Source organism: Pteropus vampyrus, unplaced genomic scaffold (genome assembly GCF_000151845.1).
Source record: "Pteropus vampyrus isolate Shadow unplaced genomic scaffold, Pvam_2.0 Scaffold182, whole genome shotgun sequence".
NCBI lineage: Eukaryota > Metazoa > Chordata > Mammalia > Chiroptera > Pteropodidae > Pteropus > Pteropus vampyrus.
The window spans coordinates 615,923-643,221 of record NW_011888963.1 but is presented as its reverse complement, the minus strand read 5'-3'; the positions used below and the strand labels follow the sequence as shown (position 1 = coordinate 643,221).

The 27,299-nt window shown below is 37.6% G+C and overlaps 1 pseudogene; it reads left to right on the top strand.

Annotated features, from left to right (window-relative positions):
* Nucleotides 1-13,030: 13,030 nt before the first annotated feature.
* Nucleotides 13,031-21,471, top strand: LOC111746288 (annotated as a pseudogene).
* The last annotated feature ends 5,828 nt before the right edge of the window (nucleotides 21,472-27,299 follow it).

Here is a 27,299-nt window from a genome sequence, read left to right as displayed (position 1 = left end):
TTCAGTGGCTTTTAGTTTGTAGGGAGTAGAGTAGTATAGACATGTGTACTGTAAGAACTTTAGTGGACAGCCTCTCCCATTTTTGTCTACTTGAGCTCTTTTCTACAACTTCATTGAACCTTAGGCATATGAAGATGGGACCCTCAATGTCTTTAGATGTGAAACCATAAAACTACCATCTCTACAGTTCTTCAGAAGGTCTTGGAGATCCTCAAGAACAAACTAACATGGGGCGGGTCCAGATTCAAAAGTAGGGAGACTAGGGAAAATCATACAGTTAGTCAACCATCAGATATTTATGTCCCTACCGTGAGATATCATACTAGGCAGCAAAGCTAAAAAGACACAAAAAATGATTTTGGGACTGCAGTGATCTTTCTCTAAGCCTTTTTTTTTCTTTTTACTCTTTATTCTGCTTCTTATTGTTTTTAACTCATGGTGGCCTGGGAGGATACAGACTAATCTCAGTGTGCCCTAGGGTTTCAAATTTGTAGATCTGTTCCACTGTCAATCACCCAAGCTTGCTCTGTTCTATGACACCAGAATGCAACAAGTTCCTCAAGACTAAGCTTTGGACCAAGGAAAGAGTACAAAGAACTCAGAAATTTTAAACAAATTCATGTTGAAACAAAATGCAAAATTTACCAGTCACCAGGGATTTTTGTTTCTGTTTTGTTTTGTTTTGTTTTTAGCAAAGATGAGGATTGAACCTAGTAAGGAAGAATTGCAAAAAGGATGAGACATTTGAATTACACGATTCTGTCTTTATTCTGTTGCATTTCACTTTTTTCTTGGGGTTCTATTACCATCGCTAATTGAGAAGTTCCTAGTCCCCTTTAAAAGCTCGATTAAGCTCAAACAAAACTCCTAACAAAGCTGAGGCAGGCTAGAGTTGTCCAATGCTTGTGGGAACAACTAAATAAGAAAAGTTATCAGAAATAACATTGGTTCTGAAGCTCATCACAGTGTTCTCTCACTTCCTATGTGTGAAACCCTGGAAAAGCAACTTATGCTCTTTTAGCCTCTTTTCCTCTTCTAGAAAATGAAATTAATAGTACGTATCTCATAGGCTTATATAGAGGGTTAAATAAGATTATTCATTCAACAAATATATTCTGAGTGCCTATTAGACATCAGACACTGTTTCAGATAAAAAAAAATGACATACTCACAAACACACATACACACACTATCACATCCTCGTAGGACTTACATTCTAGTAAGGGAAGACAAACGATAAGTAAATCAATAAGTAGAAGACATGTGCTATACACATTTTGTACAATGAGATAATATATACATTGCCATTTCTTAAAAAAGTATATGTGTGTGTGTATTTACCCTCCGAAAGCCACCCGCAGTTTGTAACTTTTGCCCAAGAATGTCCTTTTAGAGCAGGTTGACTCTTTTGTCTGAGAAACCATTTCAAAAGAGAATTTAGCTATCAAAGGAAAGGCCAAATCGCATTTACAATTAATTCTGGAGACAAAACAATTCTGGAGAATGAGAAGCTAGACTTACATAATAACGTAAGAGACTGGTTGGGGACATTAAGACAGGTTGAGAGGAACTTGGCCTAGGGTAAGTGAGTACAGAGTCAGAGGTGAGGGCAAGGGCTGGCCCTTGACCAGGATAGCAGCCTGGGGCCTCAGAAGGAAACAACCAAATAGCTGGTTTCTGTGAAGAAGCTTAGTTCATAGTTTCCAGGAGTAGGAATATCTGGTACGTGGTCTAAATTTTCCATCTTGGCATTGTAATTGCCTTATATTATTCTCAAGTCCTTTGTAAAGTTTTGTCCTACATTAAAACTAGGTGGTAATTATATTTTCTGGGAAAAAGAGAAGGGTCCTTGTGCCCACTTGGAGTGCTTCGGAGTGGAGAAAAGACAGCAAGAGTTGATAGAGGCAAGAAGTAGGTAGAGAAATGCCTGGAGGAAAAGTCCAGGGTGAAAGGTGATAAAAGTCAGCTTAGAGCACTGAGGGTATATTTTCTGGCATGTCTCAGAATTATTAAGAGAGGAGAAACTCATGAAGATCATTTGGGATGGAGCCTCAGACTACATCCATTGAGCATGCAAGGGAAGCCCCAAAAGCAGGAGAATTTGGATGCTTTTGAGCACAGATGTAACATTCTGGACACATAGTAGACACTCTAAATGTCCATTTCCTTTTCCTTTATTTCCATAATAAAAAGGTAGGGGAAAAAATCAATACTGTGAGAACTGCTCACCCAACAAGGAATATTTTGTGAATCTGCTGAATTAATTTGTCTACAGGCAATATTGATTCAAAATGTGTATAGAACTTTTCGAGGCTCCTTGCTTCTCAGTTTGTGGCCTGTTGGCACATGGCAGATCTCATATTACTTTTCGTTACATAAGAGTTAGCGTCCAAACGACCTTGTTTTCATTCCTATTGAGGCTTAAGAAAATTTCACTGGAAAAAAACCTCAAGACCCCAGCTGAGTCTTGCTTTCTGGTTATAAATGTCTTCCTTCCACATAATTGAGAGAAGTGCTATATTCGATGACATGCATGGTCTCATCTCTGAGAATAATCTTGTTTCCTAAATATAGGGTGGCCTGACCATATGGCCTCCACTCAAAGAATACTTCAGTCAAAGCAACCATAGAGCTAACATGCCAAAAACACTGCTATCAGGATGGTTGTTCTGATTCAGTGTAGTGATAATTATATTTTAGTTCCTGGTGCCTCTCTTTGTTCTTTATTCTCCATTTAAAAGTTTCTCATGAAAGCAGCATGTAGTTTGTTTTTCTCTCCTGTCCAGTATTTCTTTTTCTGATTCCATTGTTTGAGAGTTACTATTTACAAGTAAGCTTAGAGATAGTTTGGTTGTAGCCACACAATTTCATCCATTTAGCCTCGTCGTGAGTCATGCTGGAAAGATCTTGAAGCTGGTGAACATTTTGTAGGCTAGTAAATATCTTGTGGGTACTTTAATTTACTTTATAGCTTTTTTCCAAGGCTGGTCTGAAGTGGAAGAATCGGCTCTTCCTTTAAGTGACAGAAGTAAGCCATTCTCAAATAAAAGGAACACATATTTAAATTTATGATAGCTGAGTTTGGCTGCAACAGCCACATTCTTGTTCTAGTTTGAGCCTGGCAGGCCACTCTAATATTTCTGCTTGGCCAGTAGATGAGAAATCTCTTTTATTTTCTTTTGTTGGGATCTTAAAAAGCTCAGGAATCTATCTTTCACTTGAGACTTTTATAAAACATATAACAATTATGTAAATAGTTAGGCTTTGCCCAGACTGACAAACCAGTAAAGACAGTATATTTACAGCATGTTTATGATTCACTGCCATGATACTGTGACATGTAGCCAGCTACTTTTTTTTATACAAAGGTAGATTTACCGTCGGATCCTGACAACACATTATTCTAAACTACCTGTTCAATTTAGCAACAACTCTAAGTCTCGGTTTTCATATCTTTAAAATGGGAAAATAATAAGACATACCTTGTAGGGTTATCGTGACAATTAATGGGTCAAAAGTAAAGTGCCTAGCATAAATCCTGGCATGTAGTAGCACAATAACAAATTTTAGTTCTTCTTTTTAGTATTAATAAATAATAAATGGGTTGTTAGTCACTTTTAGGAAACTGATCCCTTTGAATACCTGATTTAAAATTTGACATTCTCTCCTGAAAAAAATATACATACGCATAATTTTTGCATATAATTTCAGAGGAACTATGGAAGCCCTGAAGCTAACCTTTCATCTCAGTTTAGGATGCCCCAGTATAGAGTGTATCTCAGCCTCCAAAAAGAATATATGATTTTCGAGGGCTGAAACCATGTCTTCCAGTTTTTCTATTCCCCATAGCACCTATAACGATGCCTATTACTTGGAAAAACTCCATAAATATTTGAAAATCTGTTGATGCCAAATTTTAGTTCTCCACTGAATGTTGGAATTAAGGGCTAAAAATTTGGACTTAATTTTTGTTATTAATGGAGAAAAAAAATAAATTTTGCTTTCGTGATCTTGAGAAGAATTGATGTTAGTACTACTTTGCCCAGAACATGAGTTATCAATTCCAAACTGGACGCTCGGTTTCCAAACTTCTGTGGCCATTTCCAAGGAAGGACATTCAGGACCTTAGCCAAGTCACACTAGCTGGGAAGAGAGTATGTTCTCAGCCAGTGCCTGCACAAAAAGTTCTTCATGTTTTGCGCTGATAACCAGATGTCACGGCGGCCAATTGCAATGGTTTACATTAGGTCAAGTTTGAAACACGTCAATTTAGAGCAAGTCTAACTTTTGCTAAATGGGCTAGACATTGAGCCAAAAATTCAATAAGAACTCTGACAATAATTAACTTATATTACCGAACACCTTTGTTAATGTTGACACACTATAAACACATGTTCCTTTATCCAAAAGAATTGATAAAAGGGTTATTTGTCAAGGTGCAAATGTAGTCGCATGACGTGTCCTACACTTTATGTTTCTCCCTCCTTCTCACCCATCCTTTCAGGATTTGGTTGTTTCTCTTCTCCTCTGCTCACCTCCTTTTACTAGTTGTGGCGCATTTAGGAGGAAGAAGATACTAACTGCAAATAGCATATCATTTTTAGTTCTGTTATTGAAATTAGTTTCTACCTTTCTTGAAGTCATCTATTAATTAATTATGACTCTAACACTTAATGATGTAAATTGAAAACGCAGTAATAATAGCTAAAGAAAATAAAATAAAAACTAAAGTCTGTTTATATAGATCCTGTCAAAATAAAAGCTCAGACTTCAAAATTCTTGTTCCTTTTTCTTTTCCCAACACATGCGTGACAAATCTTACAAAGGTTCTTTATTCTGAGACTTTATGTTCTTCAAACTAAATGACTCCGGCACCCCGCACACAAGAATGCAAAGCAGGCTGGTGAGCAAGCGTTGGCTTGTTTAAAACACTGATGAGAGCATTAGGAAGGGAGATGTGAGGAGCTATGAGCAGATTTTGCTAATTTTGACATTCTCTTCTATATAATCATCTCTCTTTGGGGAAGGAAGTACAAAGTCATGTTTTATGGGCTTGCACGGCAAGGGGGAAAATAACTAGCTAGTAGACTTTCAGCACAGACTCTTTATAATGACCTTAAAACACAGAAGTTAGTACAAGGCCAACCACTAGTCCTCCACAGGGCATCGTGTACACATGCAGTCACATATACATGCATGCACACACAATCGGGGACACATGCACATACACACACGGACTTCATGACATGAAATCAAGCTTCTACGTATACAATGTATATGAAAACATACTTTAATAAAAATTACTCTTGAGCCCCAATGCTTGGTTTCTGCACTCCCACCGATAAGCTAAGTCCCTCTCTCGTAGCTCTTTAGTGCTCTTGTCTGCAAGTGGAAACCAAGAAGCCCCTCAGGATGCGGCTTCCTCTGTGAGCAATAGGAATGTTCAGGCGCCATCTGGTTGCCCAGACTCTTTCTTCCCCCATGCCCCTTGTGCACGCTCTCCCTACTCGAATGCCAGCAAGAACACCAGTGCTTTCTCCAGTTTGTCCCCTTCCTCCAGTAGTGACCAATGAGGCATGTTCTGGTCACTAGTGAATTAAACTTTCTGCTTTCTTATCCAGCCCCACCCCTTAATAATCTTGCTAATATATAAGTTATCTTTGGAGGGAGAGAAATAAAAAGACCCAATCAGTAAAAACTTGTGTTTAGAACAAAGCTTTGACTTAATAACTAGAACCAGGAGCAAGTTAGATAAAATTGAATTTGCTTAGGCCAAAGTCTGGAACTGTCGTTGGGCAAAGTGAGTGTGGTTATGTGGTGGATTTGGGGTATGTGAGTGGAGGAAATCTGCCCTGCTCTGACTCCCATTAGGAGAGTTAGAGTCTCCACTTTGCATTCCTTGAATAGCTCTAATAAGCAACTTGGAGCTTGGCTAGAAGCCAACAAGACCAGGAGCACCCAGCAATTCAAGATACCATTTTTTCCAGGTTCACAGTGTCTCCAGGTTTCTGGTTATAAATGTCCCTTCTTCAAAACCATGAGAATTGAATTATCCAATTTGATTGGTCAGATGTTTAATACTTTGAGAGGCCATAAGGGCTTTGTTTGTTAATATCCTCAGTGATGGTATGCTTTTACCCTTTGAAGGTGGTTTTGAAGGCAACCAAAAGTCATTTAGACTTAAATCTGAAGACTACAATTGGTCATCAAGTTGGTTATCTGTAGGCAGCTAAAATGGCTACTTCAAATTTTTCTCCCTTTTGATGCCGCTAGCACACCTCTCAATCAGAACCTCCCTTTTGCATACTGACATCAGAAGCCTGAAAAGTGTTTGCTAAGCTGCCACACAGCTGGGAGAACCAACAAGTTGTTCTTCCTAGGCTGAGGGAAATAAAAAGTCTGAAGGTACCCCTGAAGCAGAGGGTTCTCTTTCTTCCTGACCCCAGGAAATGCATGGCTATTTCCAGTGGGAATTAGAAAAGTGATGTCTGCCTGTTTCTCTCCCTATGGAGATGACTAAATTCCAAATGGAGAAGAAGCTTCTCTGATTTTATCCTTCTCTTTCTTCAGCATTCTTCTGAATCAGCAATTCCACATCCATAACGAGAAATCATGTATTTAAGATTTGTTTTGAATATATGAATTTGTGAAGAGGAAGTAGATTTTGAGAACTCAGCATATGTATTAGGAGATTGCTCAGGTGTCTGCCTGGGGTATACCTATCAGCCTACCAGAAAAGGCTAACAGTAGCATTTTAAACACCAGTATCAGGCCCACAGAGAGATTTATTGGCAAATATCCTTCAAATCCCATCACTTTCCTACTCCTAACACCTTCAGCAGTGCTTCCCATCTGGTTTTCTGATGGTCATACAGGCCAGATGACACTTGTACAACTCCCTATCATGGGCATTCAGAGGGAACACACAAGTGAGAGTTTTAAGCTATAATTCCCCTCATCAAGAAAGCATGTTTGTGAGTTGGGATAATGTTATTAGAAGGCTGACATGGAATATGCTATCACTTATATGTTTTAAAAAAAAATATTTAAATATTTTAGTTACTCCAAGAGTGAAATAAATAAACCATTCACATGTCAATATTTCCAAATGATAGTAGCCAATTGTCTGCCACACATCCCATCAGATGATAGAATATGGTATCATAGTGAGCACATGATCTCTGGGTCTCAGTCCTTTACTATGTAACTTGGTCAAGATACTTATCCTCTGAACTTTGGTTTCTTTTGCAAAATGAAGATGCTAATAATTCATAATTCATGAGAGTTCTAGAGCTATAAAATGCTCTAATATATGTAAAGCTTTGGGCATAATATTAACTATTAGGAAAGCAACAGTATGAATAATTCAGTTGTGACTAAGGGCTGTGGAATATTATTCACCCTTCCTATCTATCTCTTTGACAATCTCTCAGTAACCTAAGATCAAGCACATGTGTCTAGCCCCAGGGTTGGCAGACTACAACCCACAGGCCAAATTCAGCCCACCTGTTTTTGCAAATAAAGTTTACAAAACTCACCACCGTACTGTTGTATATATCTGCTTTCAAGTTGGAATAGCAGAGTTGAGTGCTTGTGGCTAGAGACTATATGGCCTACAAAACCTAAAATACTTATTCTCTGGTTCTTTACAGGAGGAGTTTGTCAACCATTGTTCTAGCTTGATGTGAGACACTAATAAGATCCCAGCACAGCCTGTATTAATACAGCTTTTATGCAGACCAACTATATTATTTAGGGGGCCCACTGCAAAACAAAAATGCAGGCCATCTTATTCTAACAATATTAAGAATTTAAAGAAATCAGGCACAGAGACCTCCTGAGTGTGGAGCCCTGTGCAACTGCAGAGGTGACACACAGTGAAGTCAGCCCTGCCTTTACGTTCTCTAGATTTCTTTTCTTAATATGAACTCCATTTTCGTTATGATCTTCAAAGGACTTTGGAAGAAAAACCTAGAACAGAAAAAGAAATATTACCAAAGTTATGCTACAAAATAATCCCAGCTAAATGAGGCTTAGAGTTATCTAGTAAAGGAATAACTGTTCGTTTGAAACACCCTTCACATGTTCACATGGAGCAGTTTTTCCTGTCTGTTCTTTGTATTAACTTATTGTCTTAGATTTGATCTAGTTTTTTAATGATATTTGACCAACCATAATACTCACTCTATCAATCTTGGTTAGCTGACCCAAGGAGAGTTGTCATATATGGTGTTTGGAGTGACAACTATTAATGCATTTTTCCTTGAACAAAAAAAAAAGGTGTTTGCTATTTTCACCCTTATGAAACTAGAAAATGTGTCGTAACAGCTAGAATAGCAACTCTGAGCTTGTTAGATGCAAAAATTCAAAACAGAGTAAAAATATTCAAGTTGTCTTTTTCTCATCTTTTCTATAAAATATCACCTTCCATCCAGATTCCTAATGTACAGTCTTTTTAAATTAAAAACAATAAAAATTACACCATTTTTTTTTTAAAGTTTATACTTTAAAAACGTTTAAACATTTCTGTTCCATCAAAATCAAGATTTAAGAAGGCTCAGTGATTTGAGATCAGGTAGGAAATTATTTTGCTTTCTTTCTTTGCTGGTCATACTGATAAATGAGAAGCAAGTCAAACAATCTCCCTCTTCTTGTATCATTTATGCTATAGTAACATGTGGGATAAGACACAGGAGAATTAAAAAGAATATAAAGCTAAGCAGACCCTCATTAGATCAGCACCCTTTCCAGACTCATGTCTTGTCTCTGGGATAAGCAAGGATGACAAAGCCAATGGTGGAAGAAAGAGTGACAGTCTTTTGGGGACAATCATTGCTATTCCCCATTTCCCCACGAACTTTCCAAGGCCAAGAACAAAAGCAAGGTTAGCTGCATGTTAACTAAATGACAAGACCTATTCTCTCAGCCCTTCCTCTCTTCTGTACCTCTTGAGGCCCTGCTCTCACATTTTAGGTTATTCAATTTCAGTTCCTTGAAGTCAAGGAATTTTACATGAATTTATCAAAAGTCAGTCAAGTTTTTGTATTCTTGTCTGTACAACTCATCATGACCCTCCAGATTCCATAGACACATGGCCTACTCTCAGCCAATCAAACCCTTATACCCTATAAAGACATTGATCTTAAGATGCAGAAAGAGCTAGAGATTATGCATGAGATTGACACACTCGAGACCATCAGTATCCCAGACATGCCTGCCCAGGGTGGCATTCTCATGACATTCTTCCTGCAGCATGGTCTTGAGTGCAACTTTCCTTCTGGCTTCCTGGAGTCCAGCCTTCCCGTCCACTTTGTGAGATCCTTGGTATCTTTTCAGTCAATAACTTTGAGGCTTTAGTTCACCCGAATTGGCTTCTGTGATTTGTAACCAGGAGCCCTAGCTGATGCAGCTGCTCTTTAAGAAGCTTGGCAGTACAGGAAAGGAGAGTGATAGTCCAATAGTTTAAAATGGGTTTATACCCACTGGTGGAGTTGAGAGCATCTGTGCTGGCTTGGCATCCCATCAAAGTCACCTGCTTCTCTTGCCAGTGGAGAGTCCTGAGTTCAGTGCTATGTAGCAAACACGCCTGTCCCATTCCTCTGCCATTATTTTAAAGCCTGCACATCAGGTGAACAGTCAGGACTCAGCTGTCTTAAATCAGAGATCAGAGAGAGGAGGGTTTAAGATGGAAGAGAATTCTACTGAGCCCTCACATAGCTTCTTCCTCCCCTTCCCACAGTGGTCACTACTACACACAAAATGAGTTCAGAATCAGGAAGAAAAAGTTGTCGGGTAAAAATAATCATTCATTTCCATCTTTCCTTCTTTAAGGGTAGGAATATGTAGTAATTATTAGCAAGGGTTTTAAAGGTAGATAGTTGGGTTCAAATTCCAGCTCCACTATTCACCAGTCCTCTGATTCTCCTTAAGCTCCATTTTCTTACCAGTAAAAAGTGTTGTGATAATGAAAAGATCTCCATGTAAAGCATTCATAACAGTGACTGGTACATAGTAAGTGCTCACTAAACGTTAGTTGCTATTGTAATTTCAATCTCTACACAGTACTTGGTACCTATCATTTTTCCTGTTGTAGTAGATTACTCGAGTGGCAAAAGTGTCAAGTGCTTCTTTTAATGTGCAGAGAAAACATACTTTTAATGCCACAATAGGATTTCACTTTATTCAGAAGCCCCAAGTAGAACACAAACAACTGTTCTGGAAAGTGGTGTGGATAATTATAACTTAGTCTCATTGGCAACATGAAGTGAAGCCTCTGTTTCATAGGCTCACTTGGCATTTCATATGATTGCCTGTGGCCATTTTGTTCTAAGCACAGTTTAATTTGCCATTTTGAACCAAATAGAAATCGCTGATGTATCCAAGTAGACATGTCTCTGTTTTTAACAGATTTTAGTGCATTTTAGTAAAAGCAAGAGAGGTTTCTGGGATCAAAATGGAAATTTCTAGAGCTGCTGGTTTTGAAGACTGAAATTTGCTGAGTAATCACATGACCTCAAGCAGGGGAACTATTTGACCACTGCAAGGAGAAGTGACTTAGAAATCAAATCTTATTCTAGTAAGAAATGTAGACTGCCTGGCTCCTTTTGCTATGTGAACAATCTTATGTCACATGACAACCCCACCATTCTGGGAGTGAGGCTTTCCTCTCTGGAAAATACAGACCTTGCGTCACAGCCCTGTGGTAGGGAAGCATGTGGCCCTGTGTGTGACTTGGGGAATATACACAGGTTCCCTGGCAGCTTTTACCCGTGAACAAAATCAGAAAGCTACAAGAGTACAAGGAAGTTAGGGTCATGACCTGCCAAGGGGAAGACTAAACCTGAGATGTGTGCGTGCGAACAGGGTGACGCACACAAGTGGAAAGAAAAGTCAACTGCCGAGAGACCAGAGTGAAGATGGGACCATAAAGTTAGACTATCAGGGTTTGAATTCTGGCTTCAATATGTATAAGCTGTGTTACATCAAGCAAATTAGTTGAATTATCTGTGCTTATCCACCATCGATAAAATGGGAATGAAAATAATAGTATCTATCTCATAAAGCTGTTGTGTGGATTAAATTATTTAATATATGTAAAGCGCTTGGAACAATGCCTAGAACATAGTAACTCTGTATAAATGTTAGCCATGATTATCAGCGTTTTTTATTATTACCATGTTGAAATGCTTTGCCATGTCTGAAGCAATATGAAAACATAAGACATTGTGCTGTATTGATCAATATATGAGTTTGCTAGGGCTACCATGACAAAATACCTCAGACTAGGTGGCTAACGGGACAGAAATCTATTTTCTCAGTTCTGAAAGCTAGAAGTATGAGATCAAAGTGTTGGCAGGGTTGATTTCTTCTAAGATCGCTCTCCTTGGTTTGTAGAAGGCTGTCTTCAACTGCTTGTGTCTTCACATGGTTTTTCCTCTGTGTCTGTGTCCTGGTCTCTTTTTATAAGGATACCAGTTATATCAAATTGAGTTCACTCTAATGACTTCATTTTACCTTATTACTTCTTTGAAGACTCTGTCTCCAAATATAGTCACATTCTGAGGTGCTGGAGGTTAGGACTTCAACATAGAATTGTGGGTGGGAAGGGGAGAAGACACATTCAGTAAATGATAATCGGTTGTCAATTTGGTTAAGCTGAAATTATTCCCCTTATCTAAGGGTTCCTGGCTAGAGTTGAGCAAAGAGGTACTTTACCAAAGAAAAACAGTAGCTACACTCTCTGAAGGTCATGCTGGTTAGTAGAAGTGACAGACAGATGCTGAGATATCAGCAAGATCCAGCTTATCCTGGCTCTCCTCTTCTCACCAGCCCCTTTTTCAGATTGCTGACCTTACACACCAAAAGTGACCCCAAGCCATTACCAGATATGAGGCTGAAGACCCACAAACTTTTCCCATTCTCCTCATGATCTCACTTTAGAGGCTGGATATGGATGGCTGGTAAATCCTCTGACCTTCCATAATTTTGTAAAGTCTAATTACAAAGAATCTTTTTTTCCTGTTACACCTATAGTGACCCTGCTTATGTAACTGAACTCTGTCCCTGGCTGATACAATAATAATAATAATAAATAATAATATATTATTACATCATATGTTATTATTAATGCATTAATAATACATTATTATTAATATTATTATTTATTATTGTTATTATTATTTCTGGATATACTATCACTAAATGTGAAAAGAGCCTTGCCTCATTCATAAGCATGCATTTGAATTTCTTCTAATTATCTCAAGCCTGAGTTCACTCAAAAGTCCTCTGAATTAGTCTTCTTCCTTCCAACTCTCCTGGCTCCAGTATATCCCACAAAAGCCTGCCAGATAAAATTTCTTGACCCACATTTATGTCATCAAGTGAGAGTCAAGGAAAGTCCCCAGACAACAGCTGATTAGCAGGCCTAGAGAACAACAGGTTCAGATTAGAGCAAAAGAATAGAAGGTTCCCAGAGGGAGGTCTCCAAAGGGGGAAAAAAAAAATGGAATAGATGCAAAGTATGGGAGATATTAAGAGGGCAGTTTACAATGCCATTGGGTCATTGAAATAAAAATAATAATGGGGCACAGAAAATTAAGCAAAAATTTTTAAATTATTACTTCCAGAACATACAGAAAGCTGTATGAGAAACAAATATACTCAAACTACAACACACTCAAAGGTGGAGACTTTTTGGCATAATATAATATCATGACTATCGATATAACATTAGGTCGTAAAATAAACACATGGAAAGAATGAGGAAGGAATGACATGGCATGTCAGGAGATAGGCTGGAGCATACAGAAGGGTTTGCCAAGACAACTCCTTAAGCAAGTCAGCCTATGTTGGAGGACTGAGAAATGGAGCAGTAACTAGAGGGGCATATGGGACAAGGGAAGAATTTGAGGAGATTCAAGAGCATATTTGTATACTTTGGAACTGATTCAAGAGAAATAAGAGCTGATAGCAAAAGAGGAAATAACGGAAGAATATTTGAGAGGGGAAAGGGGACAGATTCAGAGTCCAGATGGAGGAGCTGGCCTTTGCTAAGAGCAGGGACATGTCATTCATTATATCAAGTGGGAAGAAGAAGGCAAATGCAGATGCAGATGCAGATGCAGATGCAAGGAGGTGCATCAAGAAGATGAAGATGTCTTCCTCTTTTTCCTCTCATCTCCATCTTGACTTCCTTTCGGTATAACGTCTCAAAGCAATGGGGAGGTCAAAACAAAGTAGAAAAAACTGGTCCGAGAAGAGGAGGTTGGAACCCAACACAGAGATGAGCAAACTTGCTGGAGTCACACAGCTAATTAGTGAAAAAGCCAGGACTAGAATCAAACTGGCTCCAAGCCTAGTACTCTTTCACTACCAAATTACCATGTAATATTGAACAGATGGGAACGATTAAGGTTTAGGACCATTATAAACACTAACACAACCCGAGTTTCATGAAATAAGGAACCAAGTAGACATATAGCGGAGAGTTTTAAGCCTCAATTCACAGGAAGTGGTAATTTTACCCACTGTGAGCCCATGATTAGACTAGGTTGGATTGAACTAAATTGTAAACTTTTTAAAAGTACTACTTTCAGTGTTTTTTAACCCAGCTGAGCTGGGAGAAGCCCTGGCTGCGTGAGGTGGCACTCAGGGAGAGGACTGGGGTAATCATCAACCAATAATATTTATCATCTTGAACCCAGATTAACTCTTTAAATTACACAGATCCTCTGGCAATATTTTCCTTCAACTTCACTTAATGTGATGGATGTTGAATTATGAATGCTGGCATTGGTCAGGCAAGCTGATCTTGCTATTACATAATTTTGCGCATGAAAGGGGAAATTTTATTAATGCCCACTTAGACAAGTTACCATCACATTCCGCTAACTTATAGTCCCCTTTGCATTAAAATCCTTCTGATGCAATGTTTATAATCAATAGTCATTTCTAAATATTCGACCAATATTCCCTGTTTCCCCTAAGACTGAAGCCCAGCACTCTTTTGTTCCCCATGCCGAGGGCTGAGTGCCTGGCCCAGGGGAGACCTGGAAGGATTCTAGGAATTGCCAGATTGCCCTAGGTAGCAGAGGAAAAATACCTCGACTGCCAATATGCAATCCCAAGTGCAAGAAACTAGATAAATACTAATGGGATAGATGAATAGATGGATGGATGGATAAGTGTATGAATAGATGAGAAGCAACATGCTCTCTTTTATCACAGGGAGAATAAGCTGGAGCCCAACTGAAGAGAGACCCCAGCTCTGGATAACTAGATGGGTCTCAGGCAAGATAGAGCAGGAAGATGATAAGGTGCTAACTGCTTAAGTCCCACCATGGCTTATGCTTGAAAGAAAAATAATAAAAGTAGATGAGGAATTGGGGAAGAAACCAACACTAGCAGGAATAAAGAGAACTTTATAACTAAAAAACATTTTGTCATGTATCTTCAGAAGCTAACTGAGACACAAAGGTGAATTGGACAAGAAGGAAAATTAGATTGAGATTAGGAGATATTCAACAAATATACGGTGATTGATTGGACAGCTAGAAAAGCAAAATAAAAGGTAGAAATACAAATTAAATAAGATGTGTTATCGTGGAGCTTCACCTGATTTCTGTGCTCTTAAGGAGAATCTTGCATTGGTATGAAGCAGACAGACTTGTTTTTAGGGCCTAGTGTCCCACTCCCCGCCACACACGATTTTGTCTACACCAGTAAGTTCATGCTGACATCCTTCTCACCCAGCTACCAAAGGGCTACTTTCTCTATCATAGCTTACCCACTTCATAGACTATTCCAAGAATTAGATATTTCTTTCTTCCATCAAAAATATTTTTCTGGGTCTTACTCAACATCCTAAGGGTAATAAACAGTTAAACTGAAAATCTCTTATTATTGGGTCATTTCCATCAGTGGAAAAAAAAAGTTTATAATTTTCTCATCTTAAAAATAATAAATTTATTGATCTCACCTCTTCCTCTAGCTATAGTTTCCTCTGCTCCCCATTTCTGTGCTCTTTATTACAGCAAAACTCATTGAAGTTTTGTCTATACTTGCCATTTCCAACTTTTCTCCTTCAGTTCTCTCTTTAATCTACTCTATCAGTCTTTTGTCTCAGCCATATCACTGTAACTGCTCTTCTCAAAGTCACCAGTGACCTCCAAGTTTTTAAATCCAGTGATTATTTTCAGGCCTTGGTTTACATAATCTATCAGTATCATTTGACACCTTAGATTGTTCTCTCTCCATGAATACTTTCTTCACTAGACTTCCAGGGCAACACCCTGTTATTCACTGGACACTCATTCTCTGGACACCTCTGCTGATCTCTTCATCAACCTGACCTCATTGTAGCCCTATAGTCTTTTGCCCTCTTCTCATTACTCATTCTCATGGTGATCTCATTCAGCCTCAGGGCCTTAATGATCATTTATATGCTGAAGAATTTATATCTACCGACTCCATCACCTAATTGAAACCTCCACTCAGATGTCCAAAACTCCAGATTTTCCCTTCCATATCTACTGGTCCTAGTCTTCCCCACATCAAAAATGGCAACTCCACTCTTCCAGATGCTCTGAATCAAAAACTTCAATGTTACCTCATTGCTTTCTTTCTCTCATACTCCACATCTAAATATCTGAAAATTCTTTAGAGTCTATTTCTCAAAATATATCTAAATTTAGACCATTTCACTACCTTCTTCATTACCATCTTGGTCCAAGCCATCAACATCTCTCACCTGAATTAGATTAAGAAACTTCTAATGAATTGTCTTGTTCCTGGCCTTACCTGCCTATAGTCTATTCTCAACACAAGAATTAGAAGGATCCTTTTTAAAAGAAAGTCAGGTGATGTCACCCCTCTGCTCAAACCTTCCTATGGTCTCACATCTCATCTAGAATAAAAGCCAGAGCCCTTATAATAGCCTTCACAGCCTACACAATCTGGCCCCTTTATCTTTCTACTCATTTCTTATTATTTTTCTCATCATCCACTTCCCTAGCCACTCTGTAATTCCTGCTGTTCCTCAGGTATGCCAAGCATGCTCCCACAAACTTAGCACATGCTGTTCTGCTGCCTCGATGCTTTTCCCCTGGACCTCCATCTTCCCTTATCTCCTTCAGGACTTATTCAAATTTCATCTTCTAAGTGAGGCCCTCTCTAACCACTTTATTTTAAAACACAACCATCTCCTCTTCTACCTCTTTCCATTCCTCTCCTCTGCTCAATTTTTTTTTTTTCCTCAACAGCACTTATTTGTATTATTTTTTTGTTATATTGTCTGTCTTCCCACATTATTGTGCAAGCTCCATTAGGACAGGAAGTTTGGGGTTTTTTTGTTCATTGCATTATCCCCAGTGTCTAAAACAATGCCTACCGCAAAGCAGGCCATCAATGAACATTCATTGAAGCAATGAAAAAGCCATTCTGCACCAATGTGTTAATGACTTCTAGTATCCTAATAGGAGCAGCCTACACTCAACTCATTTTTTTAACCACAGTTGTCTAAGCCAAAACAGTAACTATGATGAAGAGATGTCAGACCACATAGACTGAGACTGTAGGGCCTTGCGGTACTCCTCAAATTATACTGCATTGTTGACTGCTATATGAAAATGACCTAGAGTTGATAGAAGGCTACATGCTCTATATAAGTGACACAAAGAGATGCAATTGTCGAGTTCATTGATGAATATGTTTTAATAGATATCATTAGTCCCACTGTTTTCTGAACTAGTCAGACCACCTTTGGGAGCTATTTTTCAAGAGGAATATTGTTCAGAGAAAATCAGCCAGGATAGTAAAGTATCTAGCCATGGTATATAACAACTGAAGGATCCAAGGATGCTCAGTTATTACATTACATTTAAGGACAAAGTCTAAAAATGTGCACCACCTGTGCCACCACTCTTTCCTCCTTGGTCCATGCCAGATATTGTTAATCAATTGTGATTTTTTTCCTATAGTATCTGCCCACCTCATAGTCCTCCAGGCAGCCATGACCCAGTCTACATTAATTATTCTGACTGTAAGAGAGGTGTGATTTTTTCCAGAGAAATATTTTGAGGGTTTGTGATATGAAACAAACTAAACTAGTCTCATCTAATTCCAGAGGGTAAAACTAGAACCTATAAGTAATAAAAATTCAGGGTAGAAAAGCACATTCTAATGGTAATAGTTGTCCAAATATGAGGCCTTGGAGGGAAGGGAATCTGGAGGACCACCTGTCAAGTGGTGGCAATTTCCTTGTTGGGTGAGAGATTGGACTGGATAACCTCTAAATTTCAACTATCCCTATCAGCGGTCCCCAACATCTTTAGCATCAGGGGCCAGTGCTCATATGAGAATCTAATGTCTGATGATCTGAGGTGAAGCTGAGACAGTGATGCTAGCACTGGGGAGAAGCTGCAAATACAGATGAAACTTCGCTAGCCCACCACTCACTAACTGCTGTACAGCCCGGTTCCTAATAGGCCACAGACTGGTCCATGGCCCCCAGGGTTGGGGACCCCCACCTAAAGTTCAAAGATCATTTTCTACTTGGCTCTGCTGGGCAAGGCCAGGGAGGTGGGCTGGTGAAGAAAATCTGCAAAGCAAAATCATTCACTTTTAAATTTTAGTTATTTTACTAAGGAAGATAACAGAAAATCATAACGAAAAGACAATAGGTTAAGTATAAAGAGTTAAAGTGATTATTTCTAAGCTTAATAGTAATAGCAAGAAAAAATTTTTTAACGTTTGAACACTCTTCAACTTTTATGTATCTTAGTTCTTTTTGATTCTCACATACTTTAACTCCATCTTTTTGGCCAGAAGCCAATTAACTTCATTAAAAACAGTCGATGTCAGAAGTGTCCCTTACTGTGTTTGAAGACTTGGAAATTCCTTCCCTAATGACATAGTAGAAACTCTGTCGCCACAGTTAAGAGCAGGCTAGAGACAATTACTATGTTTAAGTCATGCTTTGCAGGTTATCGTACCCACATCTGCAAGCTATTCCCTTTGTAAAGCGCTTGGAGTTATTTGCCACAGAGAACTCATTGGAAAGTGCCAGCAACTGCATGAGGACCTATGACTGAGACTGTTCCACGTGGCTCCAGCAGACTGACACATAACTCTCTTTTCAGCAACTCCACTCCTTGGAGCCAGGCTCCTCTTATCGAAACAGGAAATCTATACTTGGGGTGGAATGAAGGGTGGTGAGGAACAAATCCTCCAGCAGCCACCCACCACTGGCCTGTGAAAGGAGGAAAGAAGCCGACCAGAGAGTTGGTCAACTTAAGTGCTAGCCTCTGAATAATCTCCCTGGTATTTATAAAAAGAAAAAAATGAATGATAGGACTTCTGCACACGATAGTATTTTCTAACAGAAATCAGAGAACATTCAAAGTCTCTCTGAATACTGGATTGCTGGCATCTGTGGCCTTGAGCAAGTGACTACTGCTCTGGGCCTTGGTTCTTTCATCCATTAAATGAGGATAACAGTGCCTAACCTTAATGTCCTGGGGGGATTGGAAATATTAAAGCAAATAATAGATGACAAAGCACTTTAAAGAGAGTTTTAAGCATTATCCTAATGACGTGATTATTATTCTGAGCATTCTTTTGAGCCTGTGAAGATAAGATTTTATAGGGTGATGATTATCCTAAAACCAAGATGAAATCAAGACCAGTGTTGCTCTAATGCTCTTCCATAGGACCTTGACTGAGTTCATCCTTTCTGAGTTCATTCCTTTCTGAGTTTATCCAAAATGTGCAGCCCTTGAGTTGAGCCCGTGAAGGTCAGTTATTGTTTGAAGGAATGTGTCAGTCACATGAGACGTGTGCTCATGCACAGTCCTGTTAGAAAAATCATACTTCTGTCTGCTGGCCAGTGGGATACCCACTTTGAATTCTATCCCACCCTTCCTCTTGTCTCACCCACCCACCCCATCTTCCCTCCTCAGTAAGTTAGTCTTAATTGGATCTAACCACGTTCTCTCACGGCTACCAAACACATACATGTGCAAACTATACAAATACCTCAGTTTTTTATGGACCAATTACTCTGGTAGTTCTTTTTTCTCTGTTAATCTACATTATTTACATCTCCATTTGCTTCCACCCGTCTGAATTTTAATTTTACCCCAAAGACAGAACCAAAAAAGAGAAGAAACTAAACTTCTTAACAACTATTTAACAAGTATGTAGGAAAAAAAAAAATAGGGGGTCGGTATGTAGGGAAGGGGAAATGAATGAGAAGGTAGAATTGCATCACTGGTTAAACTGAGGTTTCAGAGATTTTTCAGGACTTCTCAGTAAGATTAACCATTCTAGAGCATAATTAATGTTATGCCCACAAACTAGAGACAGTATTTATGTAGCACCAGGCCCTTTAAATATTATGTTCAATATAGTGACAGAATTCTAAGACACACCAAATAAAACTAATCACCAACACATTTTCTAAATTAGTCTAACAACAAACAAATGACAAAATGCAGTATTATCTTCAGTCATTTAAGCTAACTCTACCTCCACTCTTTAGAACCAAATATAATTCTAATCTGTGTTGCACTGAATGTATAACAAAAACATATATACGCAAATATATTTTACAATAATAAATCAGAAGAGAAAAAGTTGAATCAGACCCAGGCAGTAGACAAATCAATTCACCACAGCTAATCTAAATGGCATTTTAAACCTACTTGTTTTACTTCCTATTATAAATATGGTTGGTGAGTAATTTTCTTTGACAATGTAATGACAAATGTATCTTTGTTATCTCACATTGATTATGTAGCAAATAAACCTCAAAGCATTAACCCAGAAAAGACAAAATTTTAGAAGAAGAGAGGAATGAGATGCATATATATTAAAGAATTATGACTCCCACAATCATTCAGTAACTATCCATGGTTTCTTTTTCATAGTCTTTGTTTAGTCTTTCTGATCTTCATTCAGGATCTTAAAACTTATGGGAATTCTATAAATAGCTACTTCTAAGGTCCACAGAAGTTCATCAAGGTGGCAATAGACACATAAACTATTTTCAATATTTCAGATGTCATCCATTTGTTGCGATAACTAAAATGTCCATTTCTTTTCTTTTGGTTATTATTAGCCTAATTTAGTTAGCGTGTGCTGATTAAAACAGAATGGTAATCGTACATGTCTTTTGTAAATAAAACATGTGTAGCAAGCATTATTTCTCAATAAATCCAGTTAAATATGTGGATAAATAGAATCTGTGTACATGGAGATGCAATAGCAAAGGGAAATAACCCCAAAGCAGTCTTTGCTTGGTGGTGAAAATTTTGGACACTCTTCAAGTAGTAACTTCTTGAGAGTAAGTTGTGGAGCAGATAAGAAACAAGAATTATTTCAGGCTGATATGAATTCTTGGTACAAGGATTTCCCATTTTCCTGATAAGGCTATTAATGTACTTCCTTAGTTCTCTCTTATTCTCAGCCAGGAGAAAATTCTTTGGTAGTAACTTTATAAATTAAATGATAATCTGCACACAAACATAGACGCACACAAGCTGTAAATTGCAGAAGAAATCTAAAGAATATGGGAATGAAAATGATCATATCTTGCCGGATATGAAACACAAGCCTTTGGTACGTTGTACGTAGAACAGACTGGAAACCTTAGAAATAAAACATCACCGAAGTAAAGAACCAGGTCCTTTAAGAGAATCTCTTAAAAGTTATGTATTTCTTATTATATTTGAATGATCCAGGATTTTCTTTGCAAAGGAAAAGATAGCAGGCCAAGGTAGCTGAGGGAAAAGTAAGAGCCAGGCCCTAGTAATGAATCAAAAAGGCTACCAGTTCAGATTTTTAACTGAGGCCCAGACGAATTCACTTGGTGAACAATGATATCCTTTTCTGGTCTTAATAGCTTACACTTATGTTGTTCATTCATTTAGTTACTCCTTTATTCACTTATGTTTTATGTATAATATTTAGCAAGTATTTTTGAGTACCAGTCATGTTCTAATAGCAGTTGTAGTAGAACTACAAAGATGAATACGTTGCTCTTTTCCTTGCTTGAGGGTCAGCCGCCATTGTGAATGGCACAATAACTATCCAGACCAGAAAGTTCATGACCAATAGACTACTTCAACAGAAAAAAAAAAATGGTCATCAATGTCCTTCATCCTGGGAAGGCAACAGTACCCAAGACAGAAATTTGTAAAAAATTAACCAAAATGTACAAGACCACACCAGATATCATCTTTGTATTTGGATTCAGAACCCATTTTGGTGGTGGCAGGACAACTGGCTTTGGCATGATTTATGATTCCTTGGGTTATGCAAAGAAAAATGAACCCAAGTATAGATTTGCAAGATGTGGCCTGTATGAGAAGAAAAAAATACCTCAAGAAAATAGTGAAAAGAACACAGGACAGAATGAGGAAAGTTAGGGAGACAGCCAAGGCCAATGTTGGCAATGGCAAAAAAGCAAGGTAGAAATTGGACAACAGAAGGAGTAAAGATTCATCAGTGACTTTATCTGCAGTGAGTGAGTAGATTAATAAACTAAGAACTTTAAAAAGAAGATAAGCATGTCATAGTCCATACAGCCAAAGAGTTTTCAATATAATAGAGGATTCAGTAAAACAAATATAATTGAACAATGAACTATTGAGCACCTGCTATGCACCAGACACTGTTCTAGGTGCTGGAACGCAGCAGATCATAGTAGATGCAAACACCAGATCTGGTGCAGCTTGTCTTGTGGTATGAAAATTGAAATGGCAAAGATATGCTCCAGGTGCTATGGGAGTAAGAGGTTAAGCAAACCAATCCAGGTTTGGCATCTAGTGATAGAGTAGACTGGATTTTTGATACCTATTGCTCCTAATAAACAACAGCCACCCCAGCATAAAGACTCAACCTGTTGAAACATCATAGAGACTTTTAGAAAAGTAAGTTATGGCGATTAAATTTACGTGTTTTGAATTTTATGTGTTTTGAAATAAATGATAATTTTAGGTCAAGGAATCATTGTTCACCATTGTAATCTCAGCAGATCTATTTAAACCACCCAGTTAAAGTGATCTTTTCACACATCTTTAAAAAACCAAGATAAGAAAATTTATTAATTTTCATCAATCTTATCTTACTGGAAGAGAAAGCTGACCTCAGACATATCATTAAGCCTTAGTTTCCTATAAAATAAGAGGTATTGGAAAGATGATGGCTATGATTCTTTCAAGGTTATACATCTTGAGCTTTTCAAGGATTGTGCGTAATCTAACATTTGTCAATGTGTCACAAAATTTACATATACATTTTTATAGACATATGCATGTAAATTAATTAAACATGGTTTGAGAGATACACATATGATATCATTATCAGTGATTGGCTCTGGAGTATGGAAATTAGATTGGGAGATGAAGAAGAGAGGTAGTCTGTAATGTTTGAATTCTTAAATAATTAATAGTTATATGTTATTTATATGATTTTTAAAAAAGAATAATATACATTTGAAGGGAATTGTCTTCAAAAATAATACTAGCTAGTAGTTAATTTATTTACCCAAACTTCTAATTTTTATTTTAATTATCTAATGGCCTTTTTTATTTTCAACTGAGAAAAATAGTCATCTACTATCATTTACCCAGAGATTTTCCTGATGAGAAAATACAGAAGCATTAGCAGGAGCTTTGGAAGCTGTGAGTTTTGTTAGAAGTAGTAAAGGCAGGAGGAGTAGGGGTTAAGGACAGGATCTTTTTCTCACCCAGTGAACACTGAAGTGTGCTCTGCATTTTTTCATTTGGATAGTAATATGCAAAAGAACTCAAGAAAATATTTTTAAAAATTAAAATTGTAGAGCTAGAAGAGCTCTACCAATTCATAGGTATTTTTTTTTTTTAATCTCTAAGGAAAATGAGGCCTAAAAAGGCTTAGTGATTTATGCAGCATCAGATGTTAACTAAGTGATGGGGTGACGTTGGAAACCAGATCTTTTTGTGTTATGCTCTTTCTACTGAATCTTTCTATCTTTTAATATCCAAAAGTCCCATGAAGTCTAATTTGAACAGCTATTAAATTCATGGTTTACCAAAAACAGCTGCAGTTTCTTATGATTTGGACACCAGATCATGAGATGGTCTACCCATCATCTCTAACATTTCACCCCAGGTCCACCAAAAATAGCTTCTTAAAGTTTCTCTGAAGGTCCAGGTAATACTTCAAATCCAGGCAGTTCTCTAACTGTTGGGCATTTGCAGCTGGTGGCTTTTCTGAAGAGCCCACTTCAGTGTTACAATGTATTTCAGTCCTATTCAATTGGAGGACATCCAGTTCTTGACCTGTACATATTCCTGCCATGATGGCTTTGGACTGGAGAGTTCAATGTCCTCATCTCTCTTCTTCTTTTTACCCTCTCTCCAAAACACAGGGGGAACAAATATAAACTTTAATCTCATGGTTTTAAAAAACATTTTAGATGATTTAAACCCTTAATCTAATTATTTAAGGATTAAATTCTACAATTGTACTCAGAAAGTGAGATCTAGAGGCAAAAACACACGGTAAGTTAAATTTAGAAGTGACAGTAGAAAGAAGACCAAATATGTTTATAGAAAAGGTTTATCAGTTTGGAGAGTGATAAAAGAGACTGGGATTACTCAAGATCCTTTTCAACAAGCCCAATTTAGGGAACAGAAATTCAATAATAAATCTAGTGTTGCAAGGAACAGTAAAGATGCACACAGTTTTCATCAGGCGCTCTGGCTCAGCACTGCACTTATTTTCTGTCATTTCTCAGAGCCCCTAAAGCCAGTGCTGTTAACAGCAGAAGGGTCTATGAGTCACAGCCTGGGTCTGAAGCAGAATGCCATGTCCTGATTGCTACACTGTCCTGATTGGACTGAAATTCAGAAGCTATACTTTGACCTCTGAAGCAAATGCATTGGTTATCCTTCTGGAAATGACCTTCAGTTAAAGACATGAATTTGGATTGAGTCACATGCCCTTCATTTCTTCAAGTTCATTCAAGCAAAGACATTTTTTTAAAAATAGTCATGAACAACACCCATTGAGATCAGCTGGGTGGTCCGAGGATCTATTTTCTGAACTCTTCAATGTCACTTATTCTTTCTATCTAGTCAACTAAACATCATTTTTCCTGAGCCCTCTGGGGATCTTTGGGTCGATACTTAGTTTGCCATATTTGTATCCTGCATATAGTTGCAAGATGGAAGATCAGAATACATCTACTCCCAAAATAGAATTTCTTCTAATACCAAGTGAAAACATTTAAAAGCTTAAGAAGGCTACAAGAAAAAATGACGTATTTGGTTATAACATGCTCCACGAGATATTTTATACTTCAAGATTGTTTCTAAGCACTCATAATAAGATGAGTACTACTCATGGAGGAAAGCTAAAACTTATCACTATCTAAAGCTTCATCTATTTAAAAATGAAGAGTCTAAACATAAGAAATTAATTTATAGCACAGTCATCACAATTATATATTTTTCTACTTCATTCTCTCTAACAATTTTATAAATCTTACCATTTTATAAATGATAAGATCACCAAATTTCAAGTTAAGATATATTTATATGTAAAACACCTTTTTTCCTCACATAGTGTCACATTCACAATAAATTCTTTTAAAAAGTAGCCTGCAGTATTTCTAGTTGTATTAAATTTACCTAGGCATTTAAAGCTAACAAGTGTTTAAAATAAACTTAATCCAGAAGGGTTTGTTACCTTTATTAAACCAGAGCTTTGATAGAACCAGCTGAATCCGAATGCCAGATCCAGCAAGTTTTTTGACCAAGATGTTTGGGTCCAGGTGGCCTGAGAATCTAAGTCCTGGTTATTATGTGGAAAATTAGGAACCTGCTGCATTTCCATTCCCAGAATTTAGAAATTCCCTGGAAATTATTAAAATCTCATTGTACCTATTATATACACAGAGATAAAAATATCTTCCAATGTGTTTCCCCACTAGGACATGAGAATAGATAAAATGGTGAGGCAGCCAACATAGCTTTTCAGTTCTTCCCAATAATAGTGATGTTCTCTCAGGTGCTCATTCAGCTTAGTCTCTACATTTTAGTGTTATTTTCACTTTACTTTTCAGCTCTCCACAGCTACTAATTATTTTCAATTTATAATTGTGGTAAAGCTATGAATCAAGTTTCATGCTTTTTTCTTTTTTTGACATTTTGTAAGTAGATCAAAATGGAAAATTTTTGAAGTTCTAAAATTCTGGCTTTTATTTTTTCCAATGGTGCACATCAGGCACAGGCCTTTGAAAACTTAAGATGGCAATGATCAATTCCCCTCGGGGCTTCCTAAGATAACTGTCCCTTAGTGTGGCTTCCACTGGCTCACAGGGTTGGTGTTCTGAGGTTAATATAATGCTCTAACTGCACCATAGCAATAGAAGAAGAGGCAGGGTGAGTGAGCACATGTTTATCTGCACACCGTCCTCTCCAGAGAGTGTCTCTTCAAAAGACAGTTAAACCAAGAAGTCTTCAGACATGATTTAACAGAACCAATTACTTGGATTCTTTTTAAATGAATGCTAAAATGGTGACTCAATGTGGTACCACAAGCCAAGATGACAGAAGGTGACTACAACTGATGATACAGACAAGTGAATGAAATTTATTTTCACCAAAGAACATTAAAAATGTGGTTCATGTGCACTATTTAGAAAAATCATTAATTAAGGAGCAAAACTGTATTTTTAAATCCCTCATTTAGTCTCTAAAATTTCAGTTGACTCCACAGTTGGATTTATAACTACATCTAATGGGTGTAACTTAAGATGGAACAGATGACTACCAGTGGATTAATCAACCTCTTCCAAACTGAAAATTAAAAAAGAAACAAATCAAACACTGCATTTTCCCTGCAGATGTTAAGCAAAACATATTCAGCCTTACTCCTATAATTACAGCATTAGGAGAGATTTACCAACATCAGAGTAAATAAAAACATACCAAATGAAAGCTGATGAAAAACTAACGAGACTGAATAATATATTTTTTTAAATCTCACAGCCATAGAATCTCTTATTTATTTTAATAATATATTCATTACTTTCTAATGCAGAGGCCTGGATTGGAATTAAAATACTGCTCTTAAGGACCTCAACTATATTTTAAGTATTCAGTCTCCAACTAAATTTATCTCCAGCATCTGCAGTTGACTTTTTTTTTTTAAATCAAATGGTTTGTCATCGTTGTTGCTGTTGTTTGGTTTTTTGGGGTTTTTTTGGCCAAATTTTATTTGAGCATTTTTATCACCAGGGGAAAAAAAAAAAAAATAGATCAGTAGGAATGCTCTGAATCTGGGATTTTCAAAGCAAATGTTATAAATTGGCCTTCAGTGAAAATGTGGAGTACAGATAGCAAATTTTCACAAGTGATTTCTTATCCATGACACTCCTACAGGACTTCCTGGAAACAAATGAGGGTCAGAGAAGACTAATCTCTCAACAGATTTATTAGCAGACGTCCCATTCCTTTATCTCCTAATGGCCATGTGACTTTACCACACTAAGTCACGGTAGTATGGCCTACACACTGACTTAGGTTAGACATCATTTGTGTTGTCTCAATCTCTAAACAGCAGCCAATCAAGATTCCTTGATATCACTGCTCAAGACTCTCAGTAGGATGGAATGATAGAGCGGTGGTAAATCAAAGCTCTAACTGCTTCAGCTCCCGCCAGTCTGTCTCCACTCAAAGTGTCCATTTAGCCGGGAAGCAAGCAAAATTTATAGCCTGGACTTTCACGTGGAGCTCTAACACTGTGAGGAATCCTATACTCACACCTGAAACCCTTTAAGAAGGGCAGACCCTCAATTTGTTTTAACCTATAGGCAACTTCAATAGCCAACGTTTCAATAGGCTTGAAATTAATTAATCAGTTTGACATTCACACATTTCGTCTGCTACTTTGCATTTTATTTCTGAAAATGCCACAGGTTAAAAAATGATTATAGCCATAATTCTAGTTTTTATTCATTTCCTTTTTGTACAACATATTTGTCAAGAATTCTAGATAAGGAACGTTGTCTGGGAAACACTTTTAGAATGCCCATGTGTAATGTTCCTCCCCTTTCTTTTTCTCTCTCTCTCTTTTAATTTTCTTAGTGTTTTGTTGATCAGGCTGATGACAAGACCCATGAAAAAGCTCTAACTTCTCTTTACTGAGAATCTCAGGAATCCTTCCCTGGCATACTATATAAAATATCGATGTTCCCTTCAACTCCAAAACACATATAATATCATATTTCACTTCCCTGCTTTATTTTTTTT